This window comes from Phaenicophaeus curvirostris, chromosome 14, assembly GCF_032191515.1.
Source record: "Phaenicophaeus curvirostris isolate KB17595 chromosome 14, BPBGC_Pcur_1.0, whole genome shotgun sequence".
Lineage (NCBI taxonomy): Eukaryota > Metazoa > Chordata > Aves > Cuculiformes > Cuculidae > Phaenicophaeus > Phaenicophaeus curvirostris.
In genome coordinates this window covers 9,351,008-9,371,694 of record NC_091405.1, presented here as the reverse complement: position 1 = coordinate 9,371,694, position 20,687 = coordinate 9,351,008, and the positions used below count along the sequence as shown (strand labels likewise).

Here is a 20,687-nt window from a genome sequence, read left to right as displayed (position 1 = left end):
TTTGGGCTAATTCACACTTTCCACAGCACCATTAGGCTCATAAGGGATTCACAGAGAGTAAAGGTGTGCTGATAACAGGCTAGCTGATATTTGGCTGGCCAGATACCATGTAATTGCTTATGTAAAGGCACAGATGTGGATCGTTCTCTAAGCAAATTGCATGTGTAAATAGAGTGTCTGTTGCAGCCTTGAATGTCTTGCCATTTTAGAGATATTTGTAACTGAAAGCAGATGAATTGCAGTCTACCTTTTGAATCCATCATAACAAGAAGTAGGAATAATCTCCCTTACTAAAATTACTCATGTAATTATAACTACTAATGTCGTTATAATGTGACACTTGTTTTTTTTCACAGGATCAGGGCCTTTATCTTCCAGCTTTCCCTTACATGGTATTTCTTAGATTCATTAAACTACTTCCATGTCTTACAGGAGAATAACCAAGATTTGAAAACTTATCTCAGGCAGCTGGTTTCTGCACGGACCTTCTTTGGTGTCTCTTGTTGTTACTGTCTGTCATTGCTGGCCTCATGCTCTTGTGAGGTGATGAGTAGTGAGCGCCAGGTTAATCAACTCTAACTGTAATGAAAACCAAAGCCAGTTGATTTTTTAAAAAAGAGGACAGAAGTTACTGGTCTGGTAAGGAAAGTACTGGAAGAGAGTTGTTTACATGCATATTGGCTCCAGAAAGATGAAGTAGACAGAAAGTCATGTGTGTCTGGGTTTGAATTCTCTGCACTGAGGCAGAAAAATAAGACTTCCATGCTGTGATAAAATCCCATACAAATCATAAATGTGCACAATTCCATTCTAACGTGAAACTCTGCCAGTTTTGGTCTAAATAGCTGCAATGAGGTTTTTGCTGTTGCTCTGAGCAATGGTAACAGTCTGCTCTGGAGTCTCAAACCCGGAGACACCAGGAATCCTGGCAGTAAAAATGCTTCCTCCAATAACACCTTCAAATCTGGCATTGCTTAATGGGCTGTGAGGTCGCATGAAAGCAGCTGCTTCTCACCATTACAGAGCACACATTACTCCTCTTACTCAGTTTTAGCACATGGAAACCACAGAATAAGAAGAAAGCAAATCAGGGCTAAAATACAACATTTCCACCTCCACATGCAGGAAACAATAATAATTCAGCAGTGCTGGCATGAAAGGGACTGATCTCAGCTTTATCGTATTGGTAAAGTAATAAACATCCATATTAGGAGAGTTGTGGGTTACTTTGTTCTTCCTGCACACCCACTGTAGTCCTCCTGTTCCTGTCTCCTGCCATCCCACAAAGGAAGATAAATAATGTGAAAGATGTACTGTATTGCATGCCCCTAGTGACTAGAAGATTGCTGGAACGCATTTTGACCATGGCATTGTAAGAACAGGTAGCCTGTGCTCCAAAAAGCTGCTTAACCTGAAGAAGCATCTCTACTAAGTTGTTATTTCTGGTGTAGAAATGCCCAGATCAGAAGATGTCCCTGCTGATAACTTCATGCCTTGTCATGAGGTGTAGACCCACCAGACACAGGACATGGACTAACCAAGGAGGGAATCTGGAGGTGTTTAAGGGCTGGATGGACGAGGTGCTGAGGGACATGGTTTAGTGTTTGATAGGAATGGTTGGACTCAATGATCCGGTGGGTCTCTTCAAACCTGGTGATTCTATGATTCTATGAACATCCACTATGCAGCATGCAAGGCATGAAACTGCAGTGAGACAAACTCCTACCGTCCTCCATATCACCGGGAGCAGAACAAGCTTCAGACAAGTCCTAGGACATGCACAAGAACCGCATAGCACAAAATTCCAGGATGAGGGAAGGGAGGTGGTCCACTAGACAGTCTTCAACCACAGTTAGGATAAGTGAAGCTTTTCAGGAAGGCCTTTTTTTTTTCCTTGCACCTGAAAGAGGAAAAGCTGCCTACAGAGCAAGGCCAGCATTTTGGTTCAAATTTCAAAGTTTTGTATTTCATATTCATATTTCAAAAAATAAAGAGCTGAGTCTTTATTCTGGCATTCAGGCTAAGAGGGACGTAAAACCTCAGATTTGAGTCTTCAATTTCATTGCTAAAAGGAAATATTCAATGCAGGATATGCTACTAGGATAATACTGACTTGTGTTATGCTGGAATTTTCAGAAGGGAACTCATCTACTGGAAATGCTCACTCCTTTCCAACTCTCCTTCTTTTTGCCATCCCTGGAAGAATATCTGGATTTCATGTTTGCATTCCTGGAAGACAGAAGTCTCAGAGAAAGATTTTCCTTTTAGGAAAAGGACTGTGGTAGAGAACATGAATTATGATGTATCTGGTGGCTGGCAAGATAATGTCAGAAGTGGGCACCTTCCTGGGGTCAGAAATCACAGGTTTACTTCTTCCTTCATCTGAAGCCAGATGTGTATGTGATGTCACCACAGTTTTGTTGTTCAACAGGGTCTTCTAAGAGTGATTCAGATTTCAGGAAAGGCAAGGCAAAAAATTCCTTCTCCTTATTGTTTGTTTTTCAGGATGGAAGTGAGTGAGTGTTGTGCCAAACTTTATGGGTAACATGTTTCCTAGAAGTGTTGAAACAGATGATGTGGAATAGACAGAGCTTGCCTTTTGCCCCTGCACCTGGGAGGGACATGAATTTTGCTCTTCCATTGATATTCACTGGAATTCACACTCCTCTTCTGAATCAGCGCCTCTAGGTCAGGAAGTCCAGGTCTGGGTCATTTTACTGGTCATGGCTTAAGGAAGAAAAATCTTTCTCAAATGCAGAAATCTGACTTTGAAATTAAGCAACTTTGGAGAGATTTAGTGTGCCCTAAAGATCTGGTCTGCAACATACCATTGGATGAATACACTTTTTTCATATTTGTGCTTCAGATGAAAATTGGTCATTTGTAATTTATAGGTCTTGGTTAACGTTGGAAAAGAATGAGTGGGATTAAAGACACTCAGATTTTTTTTTTTTAAGTTTCAGTGAAACAGGTCAAGAGGCAGATGCAGTGATTCGATCAACCATGCCTGTTGTCCACAATATGTTTGGAAATCCAACAAGAAAAAAAGAAATTCCACATTTTTTTAGGCATGGGTCATTTTTTTCTGTTGTTGTTTCTAAGCACAGTGTTCTGGAACCTAACACTTCCAGCCACTCATTCTTGTTTATATCATTACACTAAAAGTTAGTGCAAACAAAAAACTGCTGGTGTCTTCGCAAATGGGAGCATGAAATTTGAATTTTTACTTACAGCTTAGTGTGTCTGTTGCTTTTTCTACAGTGAAATGAATAGAGGTTTGGTCTTTCAATAAACAGTGGTGTTTTCACGCTGTTGTCACCCTGGTTACCTGAGTTTTGGATTGGCCAAAGACCTGATGGGACCTGCAGGAATACTTATCCGATGTTCCTTCAACAACAGGAGTAAAGGTACCGTCAGTCTCTGTTGGTCTCATCTAAGGTCAGTTTACTTCTCTGCAATGCACATCTTATCTTCAGCATAGTAGGTATCATCCAAAGCATCTTCCTGCCCAACCCAGCTTCTGATCTTGCTGGAAAACCTCTTTGCTTCACAGCTTTTTGATGGCAGGCAGGATGTCTCTGGCAGTAGTGACCTTTCAGGAACCTTGCCTGAATTATCCTGAAAAGTATCACTGAGTGGAAAAGTGTAGATTATATAATCCTCACTGGAATGAACTGGATGAACAGGGGGTGGGGTTTGGCTAGATGATTTATCCTCTTTTCCACCACTTTCTCCATATCTGCTTATCTTAGATGATACCTGATGACAGACATACCATAAACAGTTAGAACCAGCATGTCACATGTCTTGATTATAGTTTGATGTGGGATTTTTTTATGTCTATCCATCTGAAGATGGTTGCATAGAGACACCAAAAGCATAATATTGCTTAATGTTTGTTGAATAATTTGGTCTTGGCTTCTTGCCCACAGTGTAGCAATTAAAAGTAAAAAAATAGCATGCACTTAGCTTACATTTTCTCCTCATGCTAGAAGGGATGAATAAAGTATCAAATAAAAGATTATATGGTAGTCTAGTTTTTCAGGGTCCAGCAATGGTGCAGTTTATCTAGTTGCCAAGTAATTACCAGTCTGAAACTGCAGTTACACTCCCAAGTGCTAGGGCAGCCAAACAGGAAAAAATCGTCCTCTCAAAGGAGGCAAGTCTGTAGTTTTCTGAGAGACTTTAATGCTTTTGTTCATGATGTGGAGAGTGCATAGAATCAGTGAGGTCAATGGGGAGATTTTCTTTCCTTGCACCAAGGTCTGCAGTCAAGTGTGGGAGATAAGTCGGGTTCCCTGTTTTTCTGTCTGTTGCCCAGGTGATGTCAGACAAGTTACTGTAAACTGAGGCAGAAGAATTACTCTTATCTTAGCACTCCTAAAATGGCTTAATTAAACTTTACATCTTCAAAACTCACATTCATCTGCCAAAGAAGTCTAACTTTCCATTAGAAAATGTTCTTAAACAGCTAAATATATGTTCCTGGGACCTTAAAATTGCTTAAAATACCGCAGTGTTGAAAAGTTGGAAATTTCAAACTTAGTAATAGGATCATAAGAGAATGCTGTCTCACCTTCAGGGATTACTTGATAGATCACCTCAGAGCAGCCCTGAAGGTTGACAAAGAGGAGGTAGGTATATGGAGGTAAGGGCACTCACTTGGGAAGAGACCTCGTCTGATTCTTTGCTCAAATGAGCACTCACATACTTTGTATGAAGCCTGGAAAACATCCACACCTCTGTCTTTCCCATGGTGGGTGCTTTTATCACGGTGCTGTGAAGCCTGGCTGGTGGGAGATGCAGCTTTCTCCAGGCAAAATGCCCTCAATTTCCTCATACAGGAGAACACCTTGGTTATTCAGATACTGGGAATACCTGCAGATAAAGTCATAAAAGATGTCAAGAATCTGAGATGTAAGAGTGCCAGAAGTAGATCATGGCTACTAGGGTGACCAGGCAAGAAATAATGATTTATGGTAGTTTTATGGCTGGCTGGTAACTTAGTGTTGCAAATGGGCACTCGTTATCAGTGGATTTCCATTCACTTTTTCTGTGGCAATCTGTCCAGAAAGGCCCAGGGTAAGTGGTATTTTCTGAACCAGAACTCTTAAGAAGTACTGACTCTTCACAATAATGTGGATCTGCTCCATGGTTTAATCAGTCCAGTAAAATCACAAATCTGTCACCATGTACACGTATGGTTTCTTTCCTCAATTTTGTTCTTCTTTGTAGGAGCTCCATGCTGTGTTTTCATGGTCTTAAATGGCTTAGGATTGGAGCTGATATAAGAAGAGGATGCTAACTGCCAAGCTAAAGTCTGATCTAAGGCTGTTCCATCAGCACTGTATTTGATCAGATTAGTGGAACAGGCAAAGTACAAGAAGTAACACCAAATGGAAAGCAGGTAAGGCATCCCTACTGATTGTGTGCCTGAATATCACAAGCAAAAAAGAGTACAGCAGCCATGTGATCCTTTTCAGAGAGGAGGAGGACATTAGGAAGTCTCTTAATCCTTGCTAGGTTGCCAAATGATGGAATCTTGAAAAACTGCCAGAGAGAACTGGGATCAAAAGCATTAGCATTCAGTTTTTCTCAGAATAAACTACCTATCCTGTGAAAAAAATGCCCTGTAGCTCAGTGATATATCTGTGTCTGAAAGATATTTGAGTTGAGTTCTTAAAATACTCCCTTAGTCAGATTATGGTGATGGTTTCGGAGTTCTTTCAAGTGGCTTTTTTTGAACCTCCATTAGATAGTATGAGACAATTCACACCAGTCTTAGAAACCACTAAAGGAGCCCAGACTGAGAATTAAGAAGTCATAACTCAGAAAGGGCTTTTCTAACCACTCTGCAGATTTCATTTTTTAAAAAATAAATACATACTTAATCAATCTGGAAAATGATACAAAAAGATCACAACAACATGTACTTACAAGAATGTAGTTTGAGGAACACGTTGTACTTTCATACTAAAGCATTTTATTTTCTTTGCAAAATATTTTGAAATGGAGCTTTCTTGCAGGGTTATTTATCCAGCCTGTGTTGTTTAAGAACACTGCAGAAGGGTTCAAGTTTTACCTTCCTGCCTCACGGGGGCTTGGTATGATAAGATGAAACTCATAATTTGACAATTCAGGCACTTAGGTCAAAAGTCACAAAAGGAAACAGTTGCTTGATTTTGGATTAGCTCAGCTTATCTCAGTCTGAAGTATGGATCCTCGATCTGCCCTGTTTCACTGCTGCTCAATCAGAAAGCCCCTGGAAGTCCATTAGCATTTTCATTTCCACCATAATGATCCTGAGAAGAAAGGTGGAAGCAGAAATACAGGTATCTATCTCTCCTCATCCCCATCTTTGGGCGGTGTACACTCCTCCATGAAGAACTTGGGTCTTCCTCCATTTGGCCTCTTCTGCAGAGGAATCTGGTTACAAGGAGAGGGTGTTCCCAAGGCTTTTGTAGTCATCACGCTCAGTTGTGGAAAATTTATTTTGTGCTGAGCCACAAATTGACTGTCAGCATGACTGCACTGCCCAGCCAATGGGAGACAAGGGCTGTCATCCTCTGCATCAGTGAAATGAGAGACTTGTATTGCCTGGCTTGAGCTTTTCTCCGAAAGCTTCCATGATGGGCATTATTTACTGCTGTGGAGTCCTCAGATGGTGGCAAGGTACGTGGTCTCAGTGTGATTTGCTGACTTCATTACGCATGGAAGAGTTGTGGGAAGTCCCTAAACCGCTGACCACTGGCCTCTGGGAGTGCATACTGGGGAAAGACCTTGCACGTCTACCCTTCCCTAACCCACTGTTAGCTCTGATGCAGAAATACAGTTCCCATAAGCAGGAAACCAACATCTGTTAGGCACTTCAACTGCAGCTTGAAATACTTTATTTTTTCCCTTTGTTCTCTACCTTTTATCCTTTGATGACTTACCAGGCCACCCAAACCAGAGGAGATCCCTGGGTCTTCAGAGCAGACACTTACTGGCTTTTTGGGCAGTAGCCCAACATCAGAGAGAAAAAGTGCTCCCCTGACTTCTAGGGAAAAGAGCAGTAACAATTCTCAGAAGGTTTATTTAAACATGGCTGTTTATTTTTGCTGGAGATTAAGTTACCTTCCCTTATAGGAGTAATGGTTTTGAAATCCTCCTCAGTTTGCCTATAATAAATCACAGTTGTCCAAAGAAAAGAAGGGGGGCTCTTTGTCATTATTCTTTGCTTTTTCTCCATTTGGGAGTGAAGGAAATGTCCCAAGAAGAAAAATTTATAGCAAACTTGCTTTTGACATTGTTGGCCAGTCGGTGGCATGTTGGCTAGACAAATTACTGCCCTATCTCTGGGCAGTCAGAGCACAAAGCCAGAGCTCTCTTGTTTCTAACTGTAGGCTGGCAGGACCTCTCCTATCAGGCAACACAGAGAACAAAGAAAACAAAAAGAAAGGCTCACAGCTGGATCTCAGTGAGGGTTGGAGGGGAGGAGGGGGTGGACCCCAGGTTCTGTTATGACTTCAAGCCATGTTTTGTCCCAGCAGTTGCCAACAAATACAAGGACAAAATTTTCTTGCTGGCATTGTGGCTTCTTACGAATCATGGACTTAGTTTCTCAGTGTGGGCAAACAACAACGCAAAGTTGCACCCAGGGCTCTTTAATTCTCTATATGGGGATGGCATTTGGGCTGAAGCACAGTGAAGGAACCTCAGGGAAGAGCAGACTGATGGTGAAGACTAAGACTTCAAAGAAGTTCTAAAATGGTTCTGACTCTTCTCATCCCATTTGTTTGAGCAGCATTTCATTGAGATTTGCTGCTGCAGGCTAAATTGCTTGGAAGTGTTTGGCTGATAGAACAGCTGGAACTGGTAATCTCTAGCATCCAACAGGCTCTGTTACAACAATCTTGTTTTTTTCTGGTTTTATTTTTTTCAATCACTTCTTGTTTTTTGCCATGAAGCTTGTTTACAAAGGATAAGGTTTTTTTCTTCTTTTTTTTGCACAATCATGAGTGTGTACAGCTAGGTGTAAGTAGGCCAGGATCAGATAGTGCATTGGCACTTGGGCAAAGGAAGAATGAAAAAAAAGGGTGAAAACCTGGCTGCAACAAAGTCCATGTAATTTCTATCATCTCAAGACTAAGTTTGCTGGGAAATTAGTTTTATATCACTCATCTCTTCAGCTCTCATCACTTCTTTTTCTCTAAGGATTGAGATGGAACAGTGCTGGCATAGCTACAAAGACCTATCTGCAAGGTGGCAGAAGAGGAGATATTTTTTAGAAAAAATGACATCTTCCCAACATTAACTGCTATTAACGTGGCAGAAATATCTTTATTTGGGAATCTGGAAGGCCTTTCTTTGATTTACTCGAGCCAAAACATGTGGAGCATTCAGTTCTTTCTGCTGTGTAGTTTTGTTTCAGCTGCTTCTGTTTGAGCTCTCAGCATTATTAGACCTAGTTGAGTATATTGGCATAAATTCGTTGTGCTTCAAGTGACGTTTATGCATGAGAGTAATGTGTATTGCCCTTTTTCTGTTGTATCCAGGTAAACTTTAAATGCAGCCATTTCACAGAGCTGACCAAATACTCAAGAAAATAAAAAAGGTTGTTTTAGTGAAGAGTTTCCTCTTTTTCAATTTCCATCTCTCCTTAGTGGGGTTTAGGATTTACAAGAATTTGAAAGGTGTATAGTTCAGCAAAAGCATTTCCCTAGATTAGATGATACTCACTCTAGTCTCCTTTACAAATACGAGAAATATCATCAGACCATGAAACTTAATGTTGCATTAGAGTCTTATACAAATAATCCAGGTTTTGGGGATCTTGTCATACTAAGTGGATTCTTCGGCATCAACTAGTTTTATTCTGGATGGAGCCACTGCAGAACCACATTAGAAAAGGATAGTGTTACAACACTTTTGGTATCAACAATGCTACTTGGAAAGGAATAATGTATTCCAGATGGCTATTCACAATGTCAGTTCTTCTTAGAAGTGATTTTTTTTTGTTTAGTTGATTTACTCTGATGAAATTTAGGATAATTTAGATTTCTGTCAAATGGTCAGTAAACACGAAGATAAGGTTATTCACAGAATAGGCAGTCTGAAAGGTTCCTTTCATTTAATTAAATTAGATAGGTTTTCATACTGGTTTTATTTCTTTTATCTCAAATATTGTAGCTAATTTTTCTTCATGGAAGAGAAGGTAGAGAACAGTTACTGCAGACATCAAAACTGCTGGTTTATTAAAACTACAGGCATAAGTAAGTGGGAGTAATAGCCATTGGTATGAGAGATGAGATTTTGAGGTGCTTGAATAAAAACCTCTCAGTTTGTGAGAGCTGCATTTGGGCTCTCTCCTAGCTTCTCCTTAGGCCATTGCTTTAGTCCTGTGAATCAGGTATTCACAGTCCTCTGTGGGCACTTGGAAAAATGGTGCATGGGGACAGCAGTGGGATTTGGGCTGACTGAATCTGCATGCAGCTTCTGCTGAACAAAGTCCCCGGTGACCTCTGTTGACAGAGTTCAACGCACGTCCCTGCTCTCTGCCGCTCCCTCACCACCATTCCCAGCAGCATCCACCCATCTCTCCAGCCATCAGATTTTCTCTCTGAAGACTTAATTTTCCTTTTGTGTGTTTCTCCAGCAGTCATTAGTTAAGCTGCTCGCTGAAAGGCCTTTGAAGACATTCCCCAGAGCTGGAGGCTGCTGAGTGTCAAGCAGTGGAAGAGCTTGAACAGGTTTGTTAGTCCTGGATGAGCAGATTCCTGTTTCATGTTTGAAATAGATCTGCAGCCAGTTGGTTAACAAAATATTATGCTCAGGGTAACTACCTGAGCGAACTCGCCAAGCCAAAGAGTCATAATAGGGCTCCAGAAAAGCCAATATTAAATCCAGAGACATCAATGTTAGTGAAGTAGAACTAAATTATCTCCACCTGGGTCTTGCCTGAGGCACAGTAATAAGTAGTTCCCTTGAAAAGAAGAAAAGATGAAGGCTGTGTTAATGAGGGCCACAACAAATCTTGTACCTCAGCTCACGTTCTTTTTCCAGTCCTATCAAGTTTAGTCAATGACCATTTCTCAGCTCCCAACACTTGTGTGCTAGCCACTCTACCAAAGCCAAATTTCCTTGGCAGTGAGGAGGACAGCCAGTGCCACCATCAGTGTCAGAGATATGAGCTGCTTCTTCTTCCAGGGGTGTCTTGGTGTAGGTGAAGAACAGAGATCCCTTGAAGCTTGAGTTTTTCTTGATTCATTTAGATGGTTTTTTTGAGCTTAATTACATGTTAAGCACACTGAAAACTCACTACCATGTGCTTCTGTCCTCACTGACCAGCATCATTGATTATGAATCTTGAAATGTATGAGGAAAATGATAGGTAAACATTGGCCATTGCTCTATGCTAAACATGTTTTAGAATAGTGACATATGAACAAATTAAAAATCAATCTGGATATTCAGAAACCTTCACCATGCCTTTCTAATCAGTTCTTATGACAAAAGCAGTGCTAGAAGAAACAAGGATTTCAGGCATGAACTTTGCCCTATTTACTGCTGTGATATGAAAGCTCTGTTCTCACATATATTGTCCTGATGTCCTGATTATTAATTTCAGTTAACATCTGTACGTTCTTTGGAAAACCCTACTTGGCACATGAATCTCTCTGTATAAGTAATCACACCAAAAATGCCCATATTTACTGATAATTCACTTATGATTAGAGACCTTTTCCTTTTTCTTTGAATGCTTTGTGAACCTGAAAGTTCCAACCAGGTGTAACACTTTGGGACATGAGATGTATGGAAGGGTTTACTTTTGAGTGACAACATAAGGAAGGCTAGGAGAGGCTTTGCAACTCCACACAGAAGTGCAGAAAGTTGCAGCTGTTTATACAAGCATTGTGCAACACTTTGGTGCATATTGTTGGACAAAGTGGAGATGGGTGTAATGAGGCATGGAAAGGATAAATTCAGTTGTCCAGGATCATTGGGTGACTTATTATCCCTATGGGAAGATAGCAGGTGGATTAGGTACTGGGCTGCATCTGCAGTAAACAATTAAAGGGAAACATCTGTTTCACATCATCCATTTCTTCTTTTCCAGGATATTCCTCCAGTTTGCCTCTCTAATACTGCAACCTGGAGACAAGTCACTTCTCTAATGAGGCTGTGCAAACACCATGTGTTCCTCTGTGGAAAGAAGTGGAGCTAGCCAGGAGCAATAGGGCACTGTAAGTAACGTCCAGAAACATCTCTGGACACTCTTGTTTTATTTTCTGTTAGATTCTGCCTTGTTCCAGTCTGTTTCCAGTGACTTGAGAACAGTCCAATTAGCGGTACAGAAAATATATCCAGGAGCAAGCTGTGTTAAACGACTCATAATATCTCTGCTGCCATCTTGAGTAAAAGGAAAGTCTGAGCATCAGTTCAACCTTTTCCTGTTTGATCAAGTTGCTTAAAGTGGCTTTTGTTAAATTAGCCAGGCCAAACTGATATCTGGTGTGCAATGTGTTGTAAAGTCTCTGTTTGCACCATGGAAGGTTACTGTGTTCAGCAGTGCTTCAGGGTATCCATGGTTGTTGGTGGGTGTCCTTTTGCTGCTGAAAACTATAAGCAAATGAAATGGAAATACTACACTTTGCATGCTTTTTTGTGCCTGCCTCATGCATTATTACAGGCATGATTTCTTTATGCTGTATATGGATTTAATTGGGTTGGATTCTATTCAAAATTATGATAAATCCAGAACAACCCTGCTTTAGGCAGGCTCCTGGCTAGTTCTGTGTGTTAGGGCTTAATTTTTGAGGGTAAATTGGTAAATTTGGTTTCAATAGTAGATCTATATGTGTATAGTTAAGAGAACGGACCCCTTCTCCCCTCCAGTTTTGGTAATTTGTCACTGGGGTAAGCTAGCCAGCAGCCTGAATCTGGTTGTTTATATATTATCATGATGTATAGGGATCTGACTGATAACAGAACACAGACATAAAAGTGATTTTTGAAGGTGCAGACTTCATGATTTAATTTATCCAACTTGTGGTCTTGCCTGAGCAAGCATTCCTTTCTCTGAAAGCCCCTTGTGATTGCTCTTACCAGAGATTTTCAGGCAGGGATTAGACTAAATTTCTGTAAAATGATTAAATATACTTCAGCAGAAGTGTGGGGTTTAGCAATGCATATCAGAGTGTCATCTACTGTGCACGCAACAAATGTTGGTTGGCTTCTTAATATCTTGAACTGCGGTCATCTATTAGTTATGCTAGTATACAACTGGAATAACTCCATTTGGTGAAGAAATGTCTCCAGCCTCCCTTAGTACGATGAAAAATAGGGAATCACACTCTTTGTTTAATTCAAAGTACAATGAAATTGTTGCTTGGCATGAAGTGCTCAAGCAATATGAGAACGCTGTTTGCCTAATCTCTTTTTTACAGATTGAAACACAAATATCTCCAGTGCTATAAGAGTTTATTAAAGCAGGCTATTGCCTAGGGAAATATGCCTTTTGGATGCGTTTCTATCAACACTGCTGGGAAAAAAAATGAATGTAATTAGTATTGTATATTCTCTTAGGGACCAAAATAGGTGAAAAAACTGTGTAGGTAAACAGAATGTTGCATTCATGGAGTGTAAATTGCTTACTGTTTTCAGGCTGGTTATTCAAGGGAGCCAATGTAGTTTAGAAAGTCATAAATGGAAGTGGTACTGGAGGTGTTCTGGAGAAAGATGCGAAGACTTGTTTTATAAAATTGGGAAAACAGAATCCTAGAGTGATAGTTGTCGTCTTTCATATGTACTATCTATAAGCATCAATGAATTCTAGCCAAAAAAGGACTGATTTCAGTCCATGTTGATGATGTTTCACTTTAAGTTCACAGACATTCTCTTGACTTGTCAGGTGTTGCTAAATAAACTCTAGCAATTGCCACATCCTCTCTTCTTTCACATAAAGGAACCAGTACTGTGGATTGGCTCCTTGGTGCCTCTTCAAATTAAAACAATTAGATGCACGATTAAGCTCTCTCTCACTCTGTGAGATCCAGCTTTAAGTGCATCCCACAATGCAGCAGCATCATCCAGTGGGAAAGACATGCATCGGGACTGAGCAGACCTGGCCTCTGTTTTCACTCGTTAGTTTTCCTTCTTACCTCTTGTCTACTTCATTTATTATAAGCAAGGACTGTTTCTTTCTGCATTTCTGAACAGCACCTGGTCTAGAAGTATCCATTCCCTAAGTGCTGCTGGAATATAAATAAAAACAATAAAGTGCCTTTCCCCTGTGCTAATATTTCATTGGTGTTTTTATGCAGAAATTTGGCCTGGAGCAAAGTATAGTTGGCAGGCAACTTTTAACTGGGCAGGCCACACTGACCTATTTCAGCAAGGGGCCACAGAATAATAAACCCATGTTATGCTCTAAACATAACTGAAATCAGAAATGAAGCCTGGGTTTGAGAGCTCATCCAGGATTTGAGTCTGGTTTCCCCCTTCTCCCCTGAAATATCTGGAGGAAAAAACCCAAACAAACAGGAAGACAGAGAAGAGGTTATTTCACAAGGTAGTGGAAAAATAGTTGTAGTACTGGGAGTTTGAGTGCATTACCTGGTACTGCACGTTAGCTCTGTCCTCCCCCTGCCCAAGTCACTCCGTTAGTGCAAATGCTGCCCCTTCTTCTCACTATGGGCTCCTGAAACAAATTCTTATTAGAGTTGGCAAAAACCTTCCATTTGACTTTCATTACTTTTTCTTCTATTATATTTTTCCTTCTCTTTTTCAAAATTTCACATAATGTGAGGAGGCAGGATCAGTGCAGTTTAGGTAGAAAATCAAACAACAGATGTGAGAGTTTGTATATTTATACATATATATGTGTATATATATGTATGTGTATATATATAAAAATACAGTATATCTTATACACTATATATATTCAGTATATATTTTATATATTATATATATAATATATGACACTCACATTATAAACTAGTAGCTGATTCCTAAAACATTGCAAAGTCCTAATTCTGTAACAGGGTATACATTCTGTCTTTTCTCTCTTGAAGTATGTTGTAAATACTTTCTAGGAAATTTTCATTAAAGTAAATGAGTGATTGCATAACTAAAGCTGGGGAGGGGGAAAAGAGGAAAGCAGAAAAACTGGGATATTTTCATTGTTCTTGATTCCTGGTATTCACTGTTTAACAGCATGAACTGTAGCATTAATAGGGATATTTTCCAAAGTATTGGCTATATTTGAAATGTAATTTTTTGTTCCCCTGTTACTCTTGGGCAAGGGCAAATGAGCATGCAATGGGTCTGATTGAGAGTGGCGTTGGCATCAGGAAGCTTGCAGTTGGTCAGTTTTGAGTCAGAGAACTGGCTGGAGGGTGGTGCATTCATTCAACCTCAATCATTGTGGTCATATTCACTGCAATAATTAAAAAAATCCCTTTCCAGATAGCTCTGTGAAGAACAGAGATGAGCTTTCTCCTTTATCTCAGTCTTCTCAAATGGCCTCCCAAAGCTATAAGGTAAGTAACAGTAAATACATACCTCAGATTGGGCTCAAATCTCCAGAAAGGGTCTCGTTTGTCAGGGCCTGAAAAGTAGATGATCGAGAAATTTGGTTAAGATCCGTGAGGTAATTTTGGTAAAATGAAGATTTTTGTGCAAGTTGCCAGTTAGTGTGTCCCTTTAGATTAGATATAGGCTAGATCCTAATACTTCTTGAATCTATACAGTCCCACCAATTCTGCTCTGCAAAACTCTACTGATTTCAGTGTGATTCTGTAATAAAAGGACTAGATCAATGTGACCGCTGGTCATATAAATTGGTACATGGCATAAAAATCAATATCAGATCCTCCCTGAGACTGTGACTTTTACGACACATTTGGTTTCATAAAATTTGGTAAAAATCCTGCTTTGAGGGAATTTTGAGACTCTGGCTGCTTATGAATGAAAAAAAGAGGACCGTGCTTTTTGCTGATTAATTCCAATTTCTAAACGTTCTGTTTGATGCCACATGCTCTTTAAGATAAGAAATTGGTCTAATGAAAGACAGATGTGAAAAATACAGCCCATATGATGGATATTAGGAAAACATACTTTTCCATGTGAGTGGTAAAGCCCACAGCCACAAATACCTCTCCAGTTTGGTAGCCTCAAAAATGCATTCACAAATATTATTCATCTCAGTGGTCTGCAAAGATTTATCAGGGGTTAGAGCTTCCTGAAAACATCTGTGGAACTAGGAGGTTTGTATATGTGTGTATTTGTCACTCAGTAAACAGTTTCTTTCTTTTACTATACCCACTGGTCTAAGAGATCTGCAATTATGAGTAAGACAGTCCGGAAGAGACTGAAGTGTTCAAAAATGGATATTATGGGCAAAATATAGCTTTATGTTTACAATAAGTTCTCCAATTTAATGTCATGAAAAGCATCTTTCCAACATGTCAACATGTCTACTTACCACATTTTTGTGGGAGAAACTTTTAGAAAGGAATATCTGTCTGAATTTGCCCCAAACACTTTTAAAATAGCTTCTCATTCTGGATGAGAAAGGCAGACTATATATCCACCTATAGATGGATACAGTAATACTGAAACTCCAGGGGTGAGATGCATCTGGTATTCATTGGTTTTAATGAAGAGCCACTTCTTGGTTTATGAACATTGTTGAATCACTATGTTATATCAGATTTCTTTATGGTCACTAAGGCATTTTTAAAAGATATGGTAGAAGAAATTAAAAAAAAAAGGGAAAAGGGGATGCAGGACTGGCAGCTTGTTAGAGATGATAGGTGCATTGGAGCATGCTAAAGGATTTGTGCATAAATACGCACCCCAACAAATACCAGCATTTCTTTCCTCCATTCACAGAGCCTGGAGTTCCATTAATGTTACTCAGTTCTTTGGATTGTGAAGAAACCTCAGCATAAATTACTGAATGACAATGCTGGATTAAATATTTGCTGATGATACTTATTTTCTATCTTTCAATGTTTAGCCGAGTTGGAGGGTTTATAATGACTGCTACTGAGTGGGTAGCTGCAGAGCAGATAGAGGCAGAGATTCCTAGGAAGTATTAGGTTTTCTCATGTGCTCTTTTAAACACAAATAAATAGGGACTGCTCCTGTGCTTCAGTTCTGTAGACTAAACTGTCTTTTCTTATTGATTTCCTCACTTACTTTTTTAGCTTATCCCTTTGATGCTATCCATCAAACTCACAGATATTATCCCTAAAGCCTCATTAATTTTGATATGATAACCATTCTGATAATCCATATGTTTTAAAAAAAAATCAGTATTTCTTTAGGTTTGTGCCTTTTTCAACTTTCCTCCCTTGCATAAAAGGATTTTTCTCCAGAAGACTCTACGCATGTTTGGAGATCTTTTTTCTTACATTTATGCTAAGCTCCAACATGATCTTTGTGTGTGTCCAAGAGCTGCAAGATCAGATGTTCAAATACATAAGGGGTTATTGCAGTTAAAGTGGACTTGACCTGTTTTTTTTGGTTTTTGTTTTGTTTTGTTTTAAGTTGTATGACTTCTATCCTTTTTTTTTGTTTTCTTTTCCTGTTCTTTATATTTGTACTTTGTATACTTAGAAGACAACACTGAAAGGAGTAATTTGGAGGAATTCCACATTTGTCTTGAACTATTAATTTATCTGAAGAGTTACAAAGCTAAAAAATCTAAGTGAGAAGAACAAAATCCAAAACTACACAAGGAAATGCTGTATAATTTCCTTGGTAGGACCTTGCTTTCAGTTCCTCTGTTTACTGTAGTACAGACGAAAACTCAGAGGATCACAGCCAGAAGTCAACCCTTTCTTGATGCTTCTCTGGAACTGAGCCAAAATATATTGATGTTTATCTCATGTACCAAAAATATAGTGTGAAGATAAAGGGGAATGGAATCAAAATCTTACAACTGGGAAAGGTGGATTTTCATGAAATTTGAGTGCTAATGGTAGAAAAGCTGGATCTAGATTCTATCACAGAAATCATAAAATACAAAACAAAATCAAGAAAAGGTTAAATGCTTTTAGATCCACAACTTGTCAGAAACAAGCCAAAATCTAAGTCCTGGGTTAATATTTGGAAATGTGACATATTACATTTTAAGATACATCAGCTTTTGACAGACAAATGCTTTTAAAAAGGTGCTTTCTATGATAGAAAAGGGCTTATAAAATAATACAGGCATCCCCTAAAATAGAAAGAACAACAGCAACATGAAACACTCATCATGCTTTCAGTGTGAGGTGAGATTTTGCACTCCTAACCTCCCACATTGAATCTGGGTCTTGAATAGTGTTTCTGTTTTCTCTTCAGCTGAGCTAATGACAGATATGAAGAAGTGTCAACATTACAACTGAAAAAGCTCAAAGAGGCAGGAATGTCTTTAGCAGAGGAGATGGGAGTCATAGCAAATACTCTTTTCAGGGTTGGTTACTCCTCATTTTCAGCAAGAAAAGCCAAAACACTTGGCTATAGGCAGCAGAGTGCTCCAGATGAGTCCCATGCCCACTCCAAGCAGCTGCTGAGGTAGTGCTGCTCCCCTCTCCCTGGCTCTTCTCTTCTCTCCTGCTGCCAGCTCCAGGTCAGGCTGGTGCATTTGCTTTAGTCAGAGGTCGACGTCACTCATGGCCAAGGAATCCAGCCTGATTCTTGATGGCTCTGTGTGTCATTGTTGGCAGGGGGAGTTAAGCTATGTGACTTCAATTTCCAAAAAAATAGCAGTGTGAGCGTGCCACCTATGCTTCCCATGTGCTCTGTTTCGAGAGACTGGCATCATTACGTAATTCATCCCTGCTCCCTTGGAGACCTGCCTTAGTCTGGGATGAATCACCCTCTGGACGTAGGATGAAAGGAAACACCCTCATGTTGTGCCAGGGGAGGTTTAGATTGACTATTAGGAAATTTTTTTTCACTAAAACAGTTGTCAAGCATTGCACCAGGCTTCCCAGGGGTTTGGTTGAGTCACCATCCCTGGAGTTATTTAAAAGATGTATAGATGTGGCACTTAGGGACATGGTTTAGTGGTGGACTTGGCAGTATTTGGTTTATGGTTGATGCTCTTAAAGGTCTTTTCCAACTGAAATGATTCTATGATTTTATGACATGCGAATTTTTCTTTAGTGGCTGCAGAGATAGTGATGTTTCCAATCAAGATACAAAGCCTTAGTCTGGGATGGTGAAGATCAAAAAGAATCGACTTGCTCATTGTGATAGATGGTGATCTGGAGCAGATGGTCTGCTGCAACCCCATAGTAATATGACTGGCATAAATCTGGACTAATGAGTGGGGAACATCTCGCTCCAAGGGCAATGAAGTGAGTGAGTGAGGGAAAGACTGGAAGGTTGTGTACTTCTCCTTTGGTTTTCTTCATATGTTTTGTTTCTCCTGACAGTATGCTCCAATGTGTGTTTCTCGCTTTCTATTCAGTGTCGAATATGTTGACAGTTTGGAGAAGTTCAGACTGGATTTGTCTAAGACCAAGCAGAGCTCAGCCCGAACTCTTGGAATTATTTGAGTCTGGATTTTCCTATATAAGCCCAGCCTAGGAAAGATTCACATGGAAAAAAGTCGGTGTCATCTTTGCAGGAAATAAGTGGAAAAGCATTTCTCTGCCAGAGAGTGAAACATTGCAAAAGGTCTTGCCTGAGAGACACTAGAACGAGTTCACTGAAACGAGTTACACGTTAATTTTGGTGAGTGAGATGGAGTTCCACAAGCTTTCATATGCTGATGGTGTCAGATATGATCCACTTTGAAATTCTTATCTTTACAGACAAAGTGTGTTCCCCTAAATTTTTTTGGTTTTTCTGCCTGGGGCATAATTTTCCTCTCAGTTATGGAAGGTAAAATAAAGCTGATTAAGAGTTTTGAAAACTCAGCCACATGCACTGAACAGAAAGCAAGTTGCCAAGAGTCTCAAATTTGAGTCAGAATTCGGTACCATAACTGATGTTTGCAAACAAAAATAAGAACCAGAATGTTTTGGTTTTGTCCTTTCAGTACTTTTAATTTTGTTAATTACTAAATATTTTAATTTCACTCCCTCCTTCCTCGATGTCTAAAGTTCAGTTACAAATGAGAAGTCATTTTGAAATCAACATATACTCTTTTTCTCAAAAAGTATTTCATGAAATTTGTTCCTTTTTATATTCATAAGTATTTCTAGTTGATCAGCTGACCTCTTTCAAGAAACAAAAAGTCCTCTGAAATGTCCCCAAGGAATACTCACTGACAGAGGTATTTGTTGATGTGAGGAAAAATATGCTGTTTAAAAAAATATTGCAGGCATTTCCTCTCTCTGAGAACCTAACTCTTGCTTATGGAAAACAAAGAAGAGAAATTCAAATTCATCCATGCAGGCACCAGGTATTTGCTACGAAGCATTTGCCAGCTAGGAACAGGTTTGTAAAGGGCATCAGGCTCTACGAGACCACATGTAGATTGGGAAATGAGGTTTTACTCAGATTTTACTCAGGTGTCCAAAAGAGGCGATTTATTTTGAAAACACGAGTGACTAAAACACTAGTGGCTGTAGTCAAGAATGGAAGTTATATGAACTCAGAAAGAACAAGCCATCATGCTAACTTTCATGCATCAGAAGAATGTAAAACCTCTTTAGACTGATTCCTCAATTCCACTTCAGGCTTCATTTGTGCTTTAATAAATTAACCAACCAGAAGTCACTGCTGGCAAAAGGGATTTTGTGTGATTTTTTTTGACAATTTGTAAAGACCAGAATCTGTCATTCAGACCTGGTAGAAAAAGGTTTTCTGGTGGTTTTTTTGTTTTGTTTTATTGGTTTGGGATTTTTTAAAATAATCCTAAAGAGAATTTTTCAGAGTAGTGATTGAAGCCAAACTGTTTTTAGGAGATAGCAGCTGGAAGAACAAGCAGCCCATTGCTATACTGCGAAAGTCACAGCAAGGGGAAAAGTATCATCCACTGTAATAAGAAATATTTGAAAATGTAAAGAGAGATTTTGCTGCTAACTCTGTTGCAAATATAACTGAGTGATATATAATATAAGAAACTCTACCCATGAAAGAAGAGAACTGATTCAATAGATATCTGGTCTAGAAAAAATTGTCATGTCTGCTGTTGTAATTATATGCTAATTATATGATTCCACACTGCTTATAGTCTCAGAAGCATGCTGTTTCTAATTATACATTACTCAGAAAAAAGTCTTGCTGGCTTCTGTCTTTCAGTTGTTGTTTTTAATTTTACGGCTACCACTGCTTCTGGTACCTGAGAACTACCTGAACTTTGGTGGATTTATGCTCGCTACTCCCTGCAAGTTCAGGAAAGGATATAATTACTGCTGCACTTCAGATGGAGAAAATCTTCAAAACAGTGGTAGGGTTTTTAAAAGTGCTTCTAAGAATAAAAGAAGAAAACTACTGTGCCAAAAATACAGTTAGTGGATTAAGTCTGCCTCATCGTTTTGCATAGCAATAAGTCTTTTGTTAAGTTTTCATGTCTTGGAGATCTCTCTCCATGTTAGAGGTCAGCATAGAATAACTTTCCTTTTAAATCCAGCCTCCAGACATTGATGTGCAGCTGCCATAACTTGGAAAAAGTCTTCTCCCACCACTTACCTCACCAAAGCAATGTTGTTTCTGATGGCTTGCTTGCAGTACTTCGTGTTCTCTCTTAATTAATCAAA

At 39.4% G+C, this 20,687-nt stretch overlaps 1 long non-coding RNA gene across 1 annotated transcript; it reads left to right on the top strand.

The window, feature by feature from the left end:
* Positions 1 to 9,520: 9,520 nt before the first annotated feature.
* LOC138726756 (uncharacterized) lies at positions 9,521 to 17,030 on the top strand. The gene is made up of 3 exons (XR_011338477.1): positions 9,521 to 9,731; positions 11,099 to 11,234; positions 16,606 to 17,030. It is a non-coding gene; the product is annotated as an uncharacterized lncRNA (long non-coding RNA).
* The last annotated feature ends 3,657 nt before the right edge of the window (positions 17,031 to 20,687 follow it).